At 39.2% G+C, this 17500-nt stretch overlaps 13 non-coding genes across 13 annotated transcripts; all 13 read right to left on the minus strand.

Moving 5' to 3' along the window:
- Positions 1–5374: 5374 nt before the first annotated feature.
- On the minus strand, positions 5375–5493 carry LOC141307649 (5S ribosomal RNA). The gene has a single exon (XR_012346600.1). It is a non-coding gene; the product is annotated as a 5S ribosomal RNA (ribosomal RNA).
- An 84-nt stretch (positions 5494–5577) lies between these two features.
- LOC141305562 (5S ribosomal RNA) lies at positions 5578–5696 on the minus strand. The gene has a single exon (XR_012344526.1). It is a non-coding gene; the product is annotated as a 5S ribosomal RNA (ribosomal RNA).
- Positions 5697–5780: 84 nt separating this feature from the next.
- On the minus strand, positions 5781–5899 carry LOC141307024 (5S ribosomal RNA). The gene has a single exon (XR_012345979.1). It is a non-coding gene; the product is annotated as a 5S ribosomal RNA (ribosomal RNA).
- A 1527-nt stretch (positions 5900–7426) lies between these two features.
- Positions 7427–7545, minus strand: LOC141306635 (5S ribosomal RNA). Its single transcript, XR_012345592.1, has one exon. It is a non-coding gene; the product is annotated as a 5S ribosomal RNA (ribosomal RNA).
- An 84-nt stretch (positions 7546–7629) lies between these two features.
- LOC141307415 (5S ribosomal RNA) lies at positions 7630–7748 on the minus strand. The gene has a single exon (XR_012346369.1). It is a non-coding gene; the product is annotated as a 5S ribosomal RNA (ribosomal RNA).
- A 2823-nt stretch (positions 7749–10571) lies between these two features.
- LOC141306636 (5S ribosomal RNA) lies at positions 10572–10690 on the minus strand. The gene has a single exon (XR_012345593.1). It is a non-coding gene; the product is annotated as a 5S ribosomal RNA (ribosomal RNA).
- Positions 10691–10774: 84 nt separating this feature from the next.
- LOC141305509 (5S ribosomal RNA) lies at positions 10775–10893 on the minus strand. Its single transcript, XR_012344474.1, has one exon. It is a non-coding gene; the product is annotated as a 5S ribosomal RNA (ribosomal RNA).
- Positions 10894–12275: 1382 nt separating this feature from the next.
- On the minus strand, positions 12276–12394 carry LOC141306637 (5S ribosomal RNA). Its single transcript, XR_012345594.1, has one exon. It is a non-coding gene; the product is annotated as a 5S ribosomal RNA (ribosomal RNA).
- An 84-nt stretch (positions 12395–12478) lies between these two features.
- On the minus strand, positions 12479–12597 carry LOC141305510 (5S ribosomal RNA). The gene has a single exon (XR_012344475.1). It is a non-coding gene; the product is annotated as a 5S ribosomal RNA (ribosomal RNA).
- Positions 12598–12681: 84 nt separating this feature from the next.
- Positions 12682–12800, minus strand: LOC141307612 (5S ribosomal RNA). Its single transcript, XR_012346565.1, has one exon. It is a non-coding gene; the product is annotated as a 5S ribosomal RNA (ribosomal RNA).
- Positions 12801–16402: 3602 nt separating this feature from the next.
- On the minus strand, positions 16403–16521 carry LOC141306958 (5S ribosomal RNA). Its single transcript, XR_012345915.1, has one exon. It is a non-coding gene; the product is annotated as a 5S ribosomal RNA (ribosomal RNA).
- An 84-nt stretch (positions 16522–16605) lies between these two features.
- On the minus strand, positions 16606–16724 carry LOC141306649 (5S ribosomal RNA). The gene has a single exon (XR_012345607.1). It is a non-coding gene; the product is annotated as a 5S ribosomal RNA (ribosomal RNA).
- Positions 16725–16808: 84 nt separating this feature from the next.
- Positions 16809–16927, minus strand: LOC141305455 (5S ribosomal RNA). Its single transcript, XR_012344421.1, has one exon. It is a non-coding gene; the product is annotated as a 5S ribosomal RNA (ribosomal RNA).
- Positions 16928–17500: the final 573 nt, after the last annotated feature.

A 17500-nucleotide genomic window follows, 5' to 3' on the forward strand; every position in this document is an offset into this window, starting at 1 on the left:
ATCCTTAAATACTCTTTCGTTATTTTAAATGGAACATCTGACCCTTTTATCTCCACCCCTCCTATACTTATTATTTCTGACTTGTCAACATTTATCTTTGCACCTGAAGCTTTTCCATATTTTTCTATCTGCATTTTTATTCTCTTAACACTCTCTACATCCTTGACAGTAAAAGTTGTGTCATCAGCATATTGGTGGATTACACTTACTCCTCCATAAGGAATTTGAATACCTCTTATTTCTTTATCACTTTTTATCAAAGATGCCAGCGGCTCCGCTGTTATTGAATATAACAAAGCAGATAATGGGCACCCTTGTCTGACTGACCTTTCTAATGGAAAGGGGTCAGTTAATGCCCCATTAATTTTAACACAGCTCCGGGCATTGTCATATATTAATTTGATCCATTTTCTTATTCTGTCTCCAAACCCATATCTCGCCATTGTCTGCTCAATAAAACTGTGCTCCACTCTATCAAAAGCTTTATTCAAATCCACAGATAAAACCAACCCCCCTTCCCCATCCTTTCCCATGTTTTCTACAACGTCTCTTATTGTACATATGATATCCATAATGTCTCTCCCCATTATACTGTATGCTTGGCTAGGCGACACAATACTCCCTACAACCTGTTTAATTCTATTGGCTATTACTTTTGTTAAAATTTTATAATCCGAATTAAGCAGACTCAAAGGCCTATAATTTTCCAACTTCAATGGATTTCCTTTATTTTTATATAAGATAGTTATTATTCCTAAGCCCATGGATCTCGGCATTTCCCCTCTCTCCTCCATACCTTTATACAACCTTAGCAGTATTGGTGCTAGGGTCCCTATGAAGGCCTTATAGAACTCATGTGTCAAACCATCCGAGCCCGGACTTTTATTCTTTTTTGTCTGATTTATTGCATCTTTTATTTCTTCAATACCTATATCTCTTTCGCACATATTCTTCTCATCCTCGTCTAGCTTCACGTTCACAGTACTCAAGACTTCATCCACACATTCTTGTTTTACACCCTCTTTCTTGAATAATTCCCTATAAAAATTCTCCACTTCTCCTATTATCCCAACAAAATCATTTATTTTATCGCCTTTTCTATTTTCTAACTCTACAATGTGTTTTCTCCTCTGCTTTTTATTTTCTAAATTTAGGAAGAATTTTGTACTTCTTTCTCCCTCTAAAGCATACTGAGCTCTACTTCTTATTATAGCTCCCTTGCTTTTTCCCTTTTCATACTCCTCTAATTCTGTTTTTAACCTCCAAAAGCACTCTTCACTGTACTCAGGATTATTTTCTATTTTTTCCGCTTCCCCTTTTAATGCATTTTCCAAAGCTTCTGCTTTACTCCTCCTCATAAAATCTCTTTGTTTTGAATACCTAATACTTCTTTTTTTAATTTTCTCTTTCATTCCCTCCCACCATTCACATACATTTTCCTCAAATAGAGAATTCTGCATTTCATAATTTATACATTTTACAATATTTTCTTTATATGCCTCTTCATTTAACAGATTTGCATTCAGACACCACAAACCCCCTCCCCTCGCCTCTTCACTTACACCCATCTTGACTGTCATCACAGCATGATCACTTAAACTGACAAACTTATATTTCACATTTTTAACATATTTTAACATTTCTCTTTTTGCCAAACATAAATCTATACGACTCTGTTTCAAATTACCCATCACCATTTGTCTTCTCGAAAATTCTCTTTTATATGGATTCTCTTCCCTCCACACATCTACTATGTCTTCATTCTGCATCCACTCTGTTAAGAACTTTCTTGACCCATCAGATTTAAAATTAGCACTACTGGAAGCATCCAGTCTCGTGCACCACACGTTGAAATCCCCAACTACTATACACTTCTCTTTCCATTGTGTCTTCATTTCCTTAAAGACTTCTTTTCTGTCAATCTCTATATTCGGTGCATAAATGTTTATAAGCCTAAACATTTCATTACAAAACTTAAATTCAAGTCCTAGCATTCTCCCATTTCCATCTTTATAAATTTGTTTCACATTTTGCACTCTGTCTCTTTTTATCAAAATCGCCACTCCACATGCTTTTACATTTCCATGACTCACATAAATTTCCCCCTCCCAACTCTTTTTTATATTGTCCATTATATCCCCTGTCCAATGCGTCTCTTGTAGGCATAGCACATCAGCTTTTAACAGTCTCTTCACCCTCTCAAACTTTTTTAGGTCTCTTAGCCCGTTACTGTTCAGACACGCAATGTGCAAAATACCCCACATAGTGATTATCACAGTTTTTAAGGGATTTATACTCATTCCAATTAAATCAAACTCTTACTTTCTGCCTTTTGCTCCTCCAGTCTTTCCTTCTTTCTTTTTTTCAATGTACCTTTCCCCTCACATATATCCATGTCTTCCTCTCCGTTTTTCACAGGATTTTCTATCATTTCTTTCTCCTTTCCTCCCCCTTCGTCTTTCTTCATTCCTCTTCTCTCCAGATGTTGTTCTCCTTGACTTTTAGCATTACCACCTTCTTCATTGTCATTTTTTTCCGTCTTCCCGTTTCCATCTTCACACTCCAGACCTCTCTGATCCATCTCTTTACCTGCTGTTCTTTTTTTCTTCTTTCTCTGTCTCATGATCTGTTGCCCCGCGCCCGCCTCCTCTGGGCTGCTCTCACTCTTAGTATCTCCCCTGTTTGTCGCTCTCTCTTTCTCTCCCCAAGTGCTTTGACTCATCTCTCCTTCAACAATTACCTCTTCCTCTTCTTTTTCTTCACTCTCCAGCTCCTCGTACAGATCTTCCATTATCCCCTCGCCGTTCCTTTCTTCCATCATAGCCGGCGTTTCACACACGCACAGTCCTGGCCGCATTCCACACACTTCACAATTCACCTCTTTGCACTCTCTTGCATAGTGTCCTTGTTTATCGCATCTAAAACACCTAAAGCTCGGGCAGTCCCTCACAACATGTCCCGGTTGTATACACAAACGGCAAACCTTCACTTGTCGGTCATGTATCACCCTAAAGTGTTCTGTCCCTCCGAGCGTCTCAAATTTCGTTGAATAGGGCAACGATTTAACAACATTATTGAACTTAACTTTTAAAAACCTTGTCCCATCCGCAATGTCGGTTCCCGGCCACATTCTCCTCTTGATTTTAGACGCTTCTGTTACTCCCCAATCCTTTAGTTTGCTCAATATTTCTTCATCCTGAATATACATAGGCAGTCCTAAGAAAGAAACAACCACCTCCATGCAATCCACTTCCTTCACCATTACACGACTGTTTTTTATCTTCAAACCATCCAGAATTTTTCCTTTTGCCTTCATATCTTCCATTGTTAACTCATACTCTTTTGGAGATTTATACCTGCAACCGATCACTCCTCCGCATTCTTCCTTCACACTCTTTAATAGTTCCATCATTGTGATTCTGTCCTCCCCCTCCATCTCCACCAGCACCGTCAGTTCCTTTCCATAGCTGCGCTCTCCATCTCTCTTGTCCTGCATGTTTCGACCTCTTCCCGTCTCCTGTTGTCCAGCCATTTCTCTTTCCTTGCTGTGTGAGGTATTTATCCCCAAACAGCACGACACTGTTTGAGGATTAAATGACCCCCCAACACGCAAACACTCCTTTGGAGCAGTTTTTCCAAACAATGTGAAAAGAATTGAATCCTTTACTCCACTCAAACAAACACACTCCTTCTTCCTCCTTGCTTCTCTCACTGTACCACTTCCTGTCACCACTAGGGAGCGCTCAAGGTGGTATGGCCGTAAGCGATGGCTGCTCCAAAAAGTGGGCTATTTAAAGATCAGCCTCCGTAAAAGCCAGCATATTATATAAATAGTGAAGAAAAGGCAAAAGCTTACAGCACCTGGCATTTCCTGGCGGTCTCCAATCCAAGTGTAACGATCGGCCTTATCAGCCGAGTTACAAGACTAAAATGGGGTCAGATTTAACTGTGAGAGATGACTAGTGGTTAAAAGAATGAGACAAAAGAAGATTGGTTCAAATAGATTTGGTGTATTTACAAGGTTCACATAAAAGACTTTAAAACAACACGATAAAACTAGGTAAACTCTGTTAAAAGAATACAGTTCATTTGTCCAAACCCTAAAACAGTCCAAGAATCCCAGTGTGTTGATAAGTCCAACGTGAGTGTCCACCAGTGCATGTACAATCAACAGAAAGTTTAATCCAAAGTTTGCAGGTGGTGAATGGAAAGGTGAGCTCTAAGATTAGCAACTCCTCAATCCAACAGTTTGGTGACTGTCCGTTGTTTGTAATGCTGCTCTCTTATGCAGTTCTACTTCCTGCTTCCTGTCATGTGTCTAGTCACATGACAGGCCAACCATCCATTTATGAAAGACACATACACTTAAAATGTTAAGAGTAATAAAATGGCCTAAAAAACATGTAAAACACTTAAAACTCTATAATACATTTAAATGATTGTAATAAATAGAGCGGTAAAACACGTCTTTCTAAAAACCAGCATATTATATAAATAGTGAAGAAAAGGCAAAAGCTTACAGCACCTGAAATCTATTTGAACCAATCTTCTTTTATGTCTCTTTCTTTTAACCACTAGTCATCTCTCACAGTTAAATCTGACCCCATTTTAGTCTTGTAACTCGGCTGATTACAGCACCTGGTACTCCCTGGCGGTCTCCCATCCAAGTGTAACAATCGGCCTTATCAGCCGAGTTACAAGACTAAAATGGGGTCAGATTTAACTGTGAGAGATGACTAGTGGTTAAAAGAATGAGACAAAAGAAGATTGGTTCAAATAGATTTGGTGTATTTACAAGGTTCACATAAAAGACTTTAAAACAACACGATAAAACTAGGTAAACTCTGTTAAAAGAATACAGTTCATTTGTCCATAACCTAAAACAGTCCAAGAATCCCAGTGTGTTGATAAGTCCAACGTGAGTGTCCACCAGTGCATGTACAATCAACAGAAAGTTTAATCCAAAGTTTGCAGGTGGTGAATGGAAAGGTGAGCTCTAAGATTAGCAACTCCTCAATCCAACAGTTTGGTGACTGTCCGTTGTTTGTAATGCTGCTCTCTTATGCAGTTCTACTTCCTGCTTCCTGTCATGTGTCTAGTCACATAACAGGCCAACCATCCATTTATGAAAGACACATACACTTAAAATGTTAAGAGTAATAAAATGGCCTAAAAAACATGTAAAACACTTAAAACTCTATAATACATTTAAATGATTGTAATAAATAGAGCGCTAAAACACGTCTTTCTAAAAGCCAGCATATTATATAAATAGTGTATGGCCGTAAGCGAGGATTGCTCCAAAAAGTGGGCTATTTAAAGATCAGCCTCCGTAAAAGCCAGCATATTATATAAATAGTGAAGAAAAGGCAAAAGCTTACAGCACCTGGTATTCCCAGGAGGTCTCCCATCCAAGTACTAACCAGGCCCCACGCGGCTTAGCTTCCGAGATGAGACGAGATCGGGCGCTCTCAGCGCGGTATGGCCGTAAGCGAGGATTGCTCCAAAAAGTGGGCTATTTAAAGATCAGCCTCCGTAAAAGCCAGCATATTATATAAATAGTGAAGAAAAGGCAAAAGCTTACAGCACCTGGTATTCCCAGGCGGTCTCCCATCCAAGTACTAACCAGACCCGACGCTGCTTAGCTTCCGAGATCAGACGAGATCGGGCGCTCTCAGCGCGGTATGGCCGTAAGCAAGGGTTGCTCCAAAAAGTGGGCTATTTAAAGATCAGCCTCCGTAAAAGCCAGCATATTATATAAATAGTGAAGAAAAGGCAAAAGCTTACAGCACCTGGTATTCCCAGGCGGTCTCCCACTCAAGTACTAACCAGGCCCGACGCTGCTTAGCTTCCGAGATCAGACGAGATCAGGCGCTCTCAGCGCGGTATGGCCATAAGCGATGGCTGCTCCAAAAAGTGGGCTATTTAAAGATCAGCCTCCGTAAAAGCCAGCATATTATATAAATAGTGAAGAAAAGGCAAAAGCTTACAGCACCTGGTATTTCCTGGCGGTCTCCAATCCAAGTGTAACAATCGGCCTTATCAGCCGAGTTACAAGACTAAAATGGGGTCAGATTTAACTGTGAGAGATGACTAGTGGTTAAAAGAATGAGACAAAAGAAGATTGGTTCAAATAGATTTGGTGTATTTACAAGGTTCACATAAAAGACTTTAAAACAACACGATAAAACTAGGTAAACTCTGTTAAAAGAATACAGTTCATTTGTCCAAACCCTAAAACAGTCCAAGAATCCCAGTGTGTTGATAAGTCCAACGTGAGTGTCCACCAGTGCATGTACAATCAACAGAAAGTTTAATCCAAAGTTTGCAGGTGGTGAATGGAAAGGTGAGCTCTAAGATTAGCAACTCCTCAATCCAACAGTTTGGTGACTGTCCGTTGTTTGTAATGCTGCTCTCTTATGCAGTTCTACTTCCTGCTTCCTGTCATGTGTCTAGTCACATGACAGGCCAACCATCCATTTATGAAAGACACATACACTTAAAATGTTAAGAGTAATAAAATGGCCTAAAAAACATGTAAAACACTTAAAACTCTATAATACATTTAAATGATTGTAATAAATAGAGCGGTAAAACACGTCTTTCTAAAAACCAGCATATTATATAAATAGTGAAGAAAAGGCAAAAGCTTACAGCACCTGAAATCTATTTGAACCAATCTTCTTTTATGTCTCTTTCTTTTAACCACTAGTCATCTCTCACAGTTAAATCTGACCCCATTTTAGGCTTGTAACTCGGCTGATTACAGCACCTGGTACTCCCTGGCGGTCTCCCATCCAAGTGTAACAATCGGCCTTATCAGCCGAGTTACAAGACTAAAATGGGATCAGATTTAACTGTGAGAGATGACTAGTGGTTAAAAGAATGAGACATAAAAGAAGATTGGTTTAAATAGATTTGGTGTATTTACAAGGTTCACATAAAAGACTTTAAAACAACACGATAAAACTAGGTAAACTCTGTTAAAAGAATACAGTTCATTTGTCCATACCCTAAAACAGTCCAAGAATCCCAGTGTGTTGATAAGTCCAACGTGAGTGTCCACCAGTGCATGTACAATCAACAGAAAGTTTAATCCAAAGTTTGCAGGTGGTGAATGGAAAGGTGAGCTCTAAGATTAGCAACTCCTCAATCCAACAGTTTGGTGACTGTCCGTTGTTTGTAATGCTGATCTCTTATGCAGTTCTACTTCCTGCTTCCTGTCATGTGTCTAGTCACATAACAGGCCAACCATCCATTTATGAAAGACACATACACTTAAAATGTTAAGAGTAATAAAATGGCCTAAAAAACATGTAAAACACTTAAAACTCTATAATACATTTAAATGATTGTAATAAATAGAGCGCTAAAACACGTCTTTCTAAAAGCCAGCATATTATATAAATAGTGAAGAAAAGGCAAAAGCTTACAGCACCTGGTATTCCCAGGCGGTCTCCCATCCAAGTACTAACCAGGCCCCACGCGGCTTAGCTTCCGAGATCAGACGAGATCGGGCGCTCTCAGCGCGGTATGGCCGTAAGCGAGGGTTGCTCCAAAAAGTGGGCTATTTAAAGATCAGCCTCCGTAAAAGCCAGCATATTATATAAATAGTGAAGAAAAGGCAAAAGCTTACAGCACCTGGTATTGCCAGGCGGTCTCCCACCCAAGTACTAACCAGGCCCGACGCTGCTTAGCTTCCGAGATCAGACGAGATCGGGCGCTCTCAGCGCGGTATGGCCATAAGCGATGGCTGCTCCAAAAAGTGGGCTATTTAAAGATCAGCCTCCGTAAAAGCCAGCATATTATATAAATAGTGAAGAAAAGGCAAAAGCTTACAGCACCTGGTATTTCCTGGCGGTCTCCAATCCAAGTGTAACAATCGGCCTTATCAGCCGAGTTACAAGACTAAAATGGGGTCAGATTTAACTGTGAGAGATGACTAGTGGTTAAAAGAATGAGACAAAAGAAGATTGGTTCAAATAGATTTGGTGTATTTACAAGGTTCACATAAAAGACTTTAAAACAACACGATAAAACTAGGTAAACTCTGTTAAAAGAATACAGTTCATTTGTCCAAACCCTAAAACAGTCCAAGAATCCCAGTGTGTTGATAAGTCCAACGTGAGTGTCCACCAGTGCATGTACAATCAACAGAAAGTTTAATCCAAAGTTTGCAGGTGGTGAATGGAAAGGTGAGCTCTAAGATTAGCAACTCCTCAATCCAACAGTTTGGTGACTGTCCGTTGTTTGTAATGCTGCTCTCTTATGCAGTTCTACTTCCTGCTTCCTGTCATGTGTCTAGTCACATGACATGCCAACCATCCATTTATGAAAGACACATACACTTAAAATGTTAAGAGTAATAAAATGGCCTAAAAAACATGTAAAACACTTAAAACTCTATAATACATTTAAATGATTGTAATAAATAGAGCGGTAAAACACGTCTTTCTAAAAACCAGCATATTATATAAATAGTGAAGAAAAGGCAAAAGCTTACAGCACCTGAAATCTATTTGAACCAATCTTCTTTTATGTCTCTTTCTTTTAACCACTAGTCATCTCTCACAGTTAAATCTGACCCCATTTTAGTCTTGTAACTCGGCTGATTACAGCACCTGGTACTCCCTGGCGGTCTCCCATCCAAGTGTAACAATCGGCCTTATCAGCCGAGTTACAAGACTAAAATGGGGTCAGATTTAACTGTGAGAGATGACTAGTGGTTAAAAGAATGAGACAAAAGAAGATTGGTTCAAATAGATTTGGTGTATTTACAAGGTTCACATAAAAGACTTTAAAACAACACGATAAAACTAGGTAAACTCTGTTAAAAGAATACAGTTCATTTGTCCAAACCCTAAAACAGTCCAAGAATCCCAGTGTGTTGATAAGTCCAACGTGAGTGTCCACCAGTGCATGTACAATCAACAGAAAGTTTAATCCAAAATTTGCAGGTGGTGAATGGAAAGGTGAGCTCTAAGATTAGCAACTCCTCAATCCAACAGTTTGGTGACTGTCCGTTGTTTGTAATGCTGCTCTCTTATGCAGTTCTACTTCCTGCTTCCTGTCATGTGTCTAGTCACATGACAGGCCAACCATCCATTTATGAAAGACACATACACTTAAAATGTTAAGAGTAATAAAATGGCCTAAAAAACATGTAAAACACTTAAAACTCTATAATACATTTAAATGATTGTAATAAATAGAGCGGTAAAACACGTCTTTCTAAAAACCAGCATATTATATAAATAGTGAAGAAAAGGCAAAAGCTTACAGCACCTGAAATCTATTTGAACCAATCTTCTTTTATGTCTCTTTCTTTTAACCACTAGTCATCTCTCACAGTTAAATCTGACCCCATTTTAGTCTTGTAACTCGGCTGATTACAGCACCTGGTACTCCCTGGTACTCCCATCCAAGTGTAACAATCGGCCTTATCAGCCGAGTTACAAGACTAAAATGGGGTCAGATTTAACTGTGAGAGATGACTAGTGGTTAAAAGAATGAGACAAAAGAAGATTGGTTCAAATAGATTTGGTGTATTTACAAGGTTCACATAAAAGACTTTAAAACAACACGATAAAACTAGGTGAAACACGATAAATGACAGGCCAACCATCCATTTATGAAAGACACATACACTTAAAATGTTAAGAGTAATAAAATGGCCTAAAAAACATGTAAAACACTTAAAACTCTATAATACATTTAAATGATTGTAATAAATAGAGCGGTAAAACACGTCTTTCTAAAAACCAGCATATTATATAAATAGTGAAGAAAAGGCAAAAGCTTACAGCACCTGAAATCTATTTGAACCAATCTTCTTTTATGTCTCTTTCTTTTAACCACTAGTCATCTCTCACAGTTAAATCTGACCCCATTTTAGTCTTGTAACTCGGCTGATTACAGCACCTGGTACTCCCTGGTACTCCCATCCAAGTGTAACAATCGGCCTTATCAGCCGAGTTACAAGACTAAAATGGGGTCAGATTTAACTGTGAGAGATGACTAGTGGTTAAAAGAATGAGACAAAAGAAGATTGGTTCAAATAGATTTGGTGTATTTACAAGGTTCACATAAAAGACTTTAAAACAACACGATAAAACTAGGTAAACTCTGTTAAAAGAATACAGTTCATTTGTCCATACCCTAAAACAGTCCAAGAATCCCAGTGTGTTGATAAGTCCAACGTGAGTGTCCACCAGTGCATGTACAATCAACAGAAAGTTTAATCCAAAGTTTGCAGGTGGTGAATGGAAAGGTGAGCTCTAAGATTAGCAACTCCTCAATCCAACAGTTTGGTGACTGTCCGTTGTTTGTAATGCTGCTCTCTTATGCAGTTCTACTTCCTGCTTCCTGTCATGTGTCTAGTCACATAACAGGCCAACCATCCATTTATGAAAGACACATACACTTAAAATGTTAAGAGTAATAAAATGGCCTAAAAAACATGTAAAACACTTAAAACTCTATAATACATTTAAATGATTGTAATAAATAGAGCGCTAAAACACGTCTTTCTAAAAGCCAGCATATTATATAAATAGTGAAGAAAAGGCAAAAGCTTACAGCACCTGGTATTCCCAGGCGGTCTCCCATCCAAGTACTAACCAGGCCCCACGCGGCTTAGCTTCCGAGATCAGACGAGATCGGGCGCTCTCAGCGCGGTATGGCCGTAAGCGAGGATTGCTCCAAAAAGTGGGCTATTTAAAGATCAGCCTCCATAAAAGCCAGCATATTATATAAATAGTGAAGAAAAGGCAAAAGCTTACAGCACCTGGTATTCCCAGGCGGTCTCCCATCCAAGTACTAACCAGGCCCGACGCTGCTTAGCTTTCGAGATCAGACGAGATCGGGCGCTCTCAGCGCGGTATGGCCGTAAGCGAGGGTTGCTCCAAAAAGTGGGCTATTTAAAGATCAGCCTCCGTAAAAGCCAGCATATTATATAAATAGTGAAGAAAAGGCAAAAGCTTACAGCACCTGAAATCTATTTGAACCAATCTTCTTTTATGTCTCTTTCTTTTAACCACTAGTCATCTCTCACAGTTAAATCTGACCCCATTTTAGTCTTGTAACTCGGCTGATTACAGCACCTGGTACTCCCTGGTACTCCCATCCAAGTGTAACAATCGGCCTTATCAGCCGAGTTACAAGACTAAAATGGGGTCAGATTTAACTGTGAGAGATGACTAGTGGTTAAAAGAATGAGACAAAAGAAGATTGGTTCAAATAGATTTGGTGTATTTACAAGGTTCACATAAAAGACTTTAAAACAACACGATAAAACTAGGTGAAACACGATAAATGACAGGCCAACCATCCATTTATGAAAGACACATACACTTAAAATGTTAAGAGTAATAAAATGGCCTAAAAAACATGTAAAACACTTAAAACTCTATAATACATTTAAATGATTGTAATAAACAGAGCGGTAAAACACGTCTTTCTAAAAACCAGCATATTATATAAATAGTGAAGAAAAGGCAAAAGCTTACAGCACCTGAAATCTATTTGAACCAATCTTCTTTTATGTCTCTTTCTTTTAACCACTAGTCATCTCTCACAGTTAAATCTGACCCCATTTTAGTCTTGTAACTCGGCTGATTACAGCACCTGGTACTCCCTGGTACTCCCATCCAAGTGTAACAATCGGCCTTATCAGCCGAGTTACAAGACTAAAATGGGGTCAGATTTAACTGTGAGAGATGACTAGTGGTTAAAAGAATGAGACAAAAGAAGATTGGTTCAAATAGATTTGGTGTATTTACAAGGTTCACATAAAAGACTTTAAAACAACACGATAAAACTAGGTAAACTCTGTTAAAAGAATACAGTTCATTTGTCCATACCCTAAAACAGTCCAAGAATCCCAGTGTGTTGATAAGTCCAACGTGAGTGTCCACCAGTGCATGTACAATCAACAGAAAGTTTAATCCAAAGTTTGCAGGTGGTGAATGGAAAGGTGAGCTCTAAGATTAGCAACTCCTCAATCCAACAGTTTGGTGACTGTCCGTTGTTTGTAATGCTGCTCTCTTATGCAGTTCTACTTCCTGCTTCCTGTCATGTGTCTAGTCACATAACAGGCCAACCATCCATTTATGAAAGACACATACACTTAAAATGTTAAGAGTAATAAAATGGCCTAAAAAACATGTAAAACACTTAAAACTCTATAATACATTTAAATGATTGTAATAAATAGAGCGCTAAAACACGTCTTTCTAAAAGCCAGCATATTATATAAATAGTGAAGAAAAGGCAAAAGCTTACAGCACCTGGTATTCCCAGGCGGTCTCCCATCCAAGTACTAACCAGGCCCCACGCGGCTTAGCTTCCGAGATCAGACGAGATCGGGCGCTCTCAGCGCGGTATGGCCGTAAGCGAGGATTGCTCCAAAAAGTGGGCTATTTAAAGATCAGCCTCCATAAAAGCCAGCATATTATATAAATAGTGAAGAAAAGGCAAAAGCTTACAGCACCTGGTATTCCCAGGCGGTCTCCCATCCAAGTACTAACCAGGCCCGACGCTGCTTAGCTTTCGAGATCAGACGAGATCGGGCGCTCTCAGCGCGGTATGGCCGTAAGCGAGGGTTGCTCCAAAAAGTGGGCTATTTAAAGATCAGCCTCCGTAAAAGCCAGCATATTATATAAATAGTGAAGAAAAGGCAAAAGCTTACAGCACCTGGTATTGCCAGGCAGTCTCCCACCCAAGTACTAACCAGGCCCGACGCTGCTTAGCTTCCGAGATCAGACGAGATCGGGCGCTCTCAGCGCGGTATGGCCATAAGCGATGGCTGCTCCAAAAAGTGGGCTATTTAAAGATCAGCCTCCGTAAAAGCCAGCATATTATATAAATAGTGAAGAAAAGGCAAAAGCTTACAGCACCTGGTATTTCCTGGCGGTCTCCAATCCAAGTGTAACAATCGGCCTTATCAGCCGAGTTACAAGACTAAAATGGGGTCAGATTTAACTGTGAGAGATGACTAGTGGTTAAAAGAATGAGACAAAAGAAGATTGGTTCAAATAGATTTGGTGTATTTACAAGGTTCACATAAAAGACTTTAAAACAACACGATAAAACTAGGTAAACTCTGTTAAAAGAATACAGTTCATTTGTCCAAACCCTAAAACAGTCCAAGAATCCCAGTGTGTTGATAAGTCCAACGTGAGTGTCCACCAGTGCATGTACAATCAACAGAAAGTTTAATCCAAAGTTTGCAGGTGGTGAATGGAAAGGTGAGCTCTAAGATTAGCAACTCCTCAATCCAACAGTTTGGTGACTGTCCGTTGTTTGTAATGCTGCTCTCTTATGCAGTTCTACTTCCTGCTTCCTGTCATGTGTCTAGTCACATGACAGGCCAACCATCCATTTATGAAAGACACATACACTTAAAATGTTAAGAGTAATAAAATGGCCTAAAAAACATGTAAAACACTTAAAACTCTATAATACATTTAAATGATTGTAATAAATAGAGCGGTAAAACACGTCTTTCTAAAAACCAGCATATTATATAAATAGTGAAGAAAAGGCAAAAGCTTACAGCACCTGAAATCTATTTGAACCAATCTTCTTTTATGTCTCTTTCTTTTAACCACTAGTCATCTCTCACAGTTAAATCTGACCCCATTTTAGGCTTGTAACTCGGCTGATTACAGCACCTGGTACTCCCTGGCGGTCTCCCATCCAAGTGTAACAATCGGCCTTATCAGCCGAGTTACAAGACTAAAATGGGGTCAGATTTAACTGTGAGAGATGACTAGTGGTTAAAAGAATGAGACAAAAGAAGATTGGTTCAAATAGATTTGGTGTATTTACAAGGTTCACATAAAAGACTTTAAAACAACACGATAAAACTAGGTAAACTCTGTTAAAAGAATACAGTTCATTTGTCCAAACCCTAAAACAGTCCAAGAATCCCAGTGTGTTGATAAGTCCAACGTGAGTGTCCACCAGTGCATGTACAATCAACAGAAAGTTTAATCCAAAGTTTGCAGGTGGTGAATGGAAAGGTGAGCTCTAAGATTAGCAACTCCTCAATCCAACAGTTTGGTGACTGTCCGTTGTTTGTAATGCTGCTCTCTTATGCAGTTCTACTTCCTGCTTCCTGTCATGTGTCTAGTCACATGACAGGCCAACCATCCATTTATGAAAGACACATACACTTAAAATGTTAAGAGTAATAAAATGGCCTAAAAAACATGTAAAACACTTAAAACTCTATAATACATTTAAATGATTGTAATAAATAGAGCGGTAAAACACGTCTTTCTAAAAACCAGCATATTATATAAATAGTGAAGAAAAGGCAAAAGCTTACAGCACCTGAAATCTATTTGAACCAATCTTCTTTTATGTCTCTTTCTTTTAACCACTAGTCATCTCTCACAGTTAAATCTGACCCCATTTTAGTCTTGTAACTCGGCTGATTACAGCACCTGGTACTCCCTGGCGGTCTCCCATCCAAGTGTAACAATCGGCCTTATCAGCCGAGTTACAAGACTAAAATGGGGTCAGATTTAACTGTGAGAGATGACTAGTGGTTAAAAGAATGAGACAAAAGAAGATTGGTTCAAATAGATTTGGTGTATTTACAAGGTTCACATAAAAGACTTTAAAACAACACGATAAAACTAGGTGAAACACGATAAATGACAGGCCAACCATCCATTTATGAAAGACACATACACTTAAAATGTTAAGAGTAATAAAATGGCCTAAAAAACATGTAAAACACTTAAAACTCTATAATACATTTAAATGATTGTAATAAATAGAGCGGTAAAACACGTCTTTCTAAAAACCAGCATATTATATAAATAGTGAAGAAAAGGCAAAAGCTTACAGCACCTGAAATCTATTTGAACCAATCTTCTTTTATGTCTCTTTCTTTTAACCACTAGTCATCTCTCACAGTTAAATCTGACCCCATTTTAGTCTTGTAACTCGGCTGATTACAGCACCTGGTACTCCCTGGTACTCCCATCCAAGTGTAACAATCGGCCTTATCAGCCGAGTTACAAGACTAAAATGGGGTCAGATTTAACTGTGAGAGATGACTAGTGGTTAAAAGAATGAGACAAAAGAAGATTGGTTCAAATAGATTTGGTGTATTTACAAGGTTCACATAAAAGACTTTAAAACAACACGATAAAACTAGGTAAACTCTGTTAAAAGAATACAGTTCATTTGTCCATACCCTAAAACAGTCCAAGAATCCCAGTGTGTTGATAAGTCCAACGTGAGTGTCCACCAGTGCATGTACAATCAACAGAAAGTTTAATCCAAAGTTTGCAGGTGGTGAATGGAAAGGTGAGCTCTAAGATTAGCAACTCCTCAATCCAACAGTTTGGTGACTGTCCGTTGTTTGTAATGCTGCTCTCTTATGCAGTTCTACTTCCTGCTTCCTGTCATGTGTCTAGTCACATGACAGGCCAACCATCCATTTATGAAAGACACATACACTTAAAATGTTAAGAGTAATAAAATGGCCTAAAAAACATGTAAAACACTTAAAACTCTATAATACATTTAAATGATTGTAATAAATAGAGCGGTAAAACACGTCTTTCTAAAAACCAGCATATTATATAAATAGTGAAGAAAAGGCAAAAGCTTACAGCACCTGAAATCTATTTGAACCAATCTTCTTTTATGTCTCTTTCTTTTAACCACTAGTCATCTCTCACAGTTAAATCTGACCCCATTTTAGTCTTGTAACTCGGCTGATTACAGCACCTGGTACTCCCTGGCGGTCTCCCATCCAAGTGTAACAATCGGCCTTATCAGCCGAGTTACAAGACTAAAATGGGGTCAGATTTAACTGTGAGAGATGACTAGTGGTTAAAAGAATGAGACAAAAGAAGATTGGTTCAAATAGATTTGGTGTATTTACAAGGTTCACATAAAAGACTTTAAAACAACACGATAAAACTAGGTAAACTCTGTTAAAAGAATACAGTTCATTTGTCCATACCCTAAAACAGTCCAAGAATCCCAGTGTGTTGATAAGTCCAACGTGAGTGTCCACCAGTGCATGTACAATCAACAGAAAGTTTAATCTAAAGTTTGCAGGTGGTGAATGGAAAGGTGAGCTCTAAGATTAGCAACTCCTCAATCCAACAGTTTGGTGACTGTCCGTTGTTTGTAATGCTGCTCTCTTATGCAGTTCTACTTCCTGCTTCCTGTCATGTGTCTAGTCACATAACAGGCCAACCATCCATTTATGAAAGACACATACACTTAAAATGTTAAGAGTAATAAAATGGCCTAAAAAACATGTAAAACACTTAAAACTCTATAATACATTTAAATGATTGTAATAAATAGAGCGCTAAAACACGTCTTTCTAAAAGCCAGCATATTATATAAATAGTGAAGAAAAGGCAAAAGCTTACAGCACCTGGTATTCCCAGGCGGTCTCCCATCCAAGTACTAACCAGGCCCCACGCGGTTTAGCTTCCGAGATCAGACGAGATCGGGCGCTCTCAGCGCGGTATGGCCGTAAGCGAGGATTGCTCCAAAAAGTGGGCTATTTAAAGATCAGCCTCCATAAAAGCCAGCATATTATATAAATAGTGAAGAAAAGGCAAAAGCTTACAGCACCTGGTATTCCCAGGCGGTCTCCCATCCAAGTACTAACCAGGCCCGACGCTGCTTAGCTTCCGAGATCAGACGAGAACGGGCGCTCTCAGCGCGGTATGGCCGTAAGCGAGGGTTGCTCCAAAAAGTGGGCTATTTAAAGATCAGCCTCCGTAAAAGCCAGCATATTATATATATAGTGAAGAAAAGGCAAAAGCTTACAGCACCTGGTATTCCCAGGCGGTCTCCCACCCAAGTACTAACCAGGCCCGACGCTGCTTAGCTTCCGAGATCAGACGAGATCGGGCGCTCTCAGCGCGGTATGGCCATAAGCGATGGCTGCTCCAAAAAGTGGGCTATTTAAAGATCAGCCTCCGTAAAAGCCAGCATATTATATAAATAGTGAAGAAAAGGCAAAAGCTTACAGCACCTGGTATTTCCTGGCGGTCTCCCATCCAAGTGTAACAATCGGCCTTATCAGCCGAGTTACAAGACTAAAATGGGATCAGATTTAACTGTGAGAGATGACTAGTGGTTAAAAGAATGAGACATAAAAGAAGATTGGTTTAAATAGATTTGGTGTATTTACAAGGTTCACATAAAAGACTTTAAAACAACACGATAAAACTAGGTAAACTCTGTTAAAAGAATACAGTTCATTTGTCCATACCCTAAAACAGTCCAAGAATCCCAGTGTGTTGATAAGTCCAACGTGAGTGTCCACCAGTGCATGTACAATCAACAGAAAGTTTAATCCAAAGTTTGCAGGTGGTGAATGGAAAGGTGAGCTCTAAGATTAGCAACTCCTCAATCCAACAGTTTGGTGACTGTCCGTTGTTTGTAATGCTGCTCTCTTATGCAGTTCTACTTCCTGCTTCCTGTCATGTGTCTAGTCACATAACAGGCC

The sequence above is a fragment of the Garra rufa genome, unplaced genomic scaffold (genome assembly GCF_049309525.1).
Source record: "Garra rufa unplaced genomic scaffold, GarRuf1.0 hap1_unplaced_002, whole genome shotgun sequence".
Lineage (NCBI taxonomy): Eukaryota > Metazoa > Chordata > Actinopteri > Cypriniformes > Cyprinidae > Garra > Garra rufa.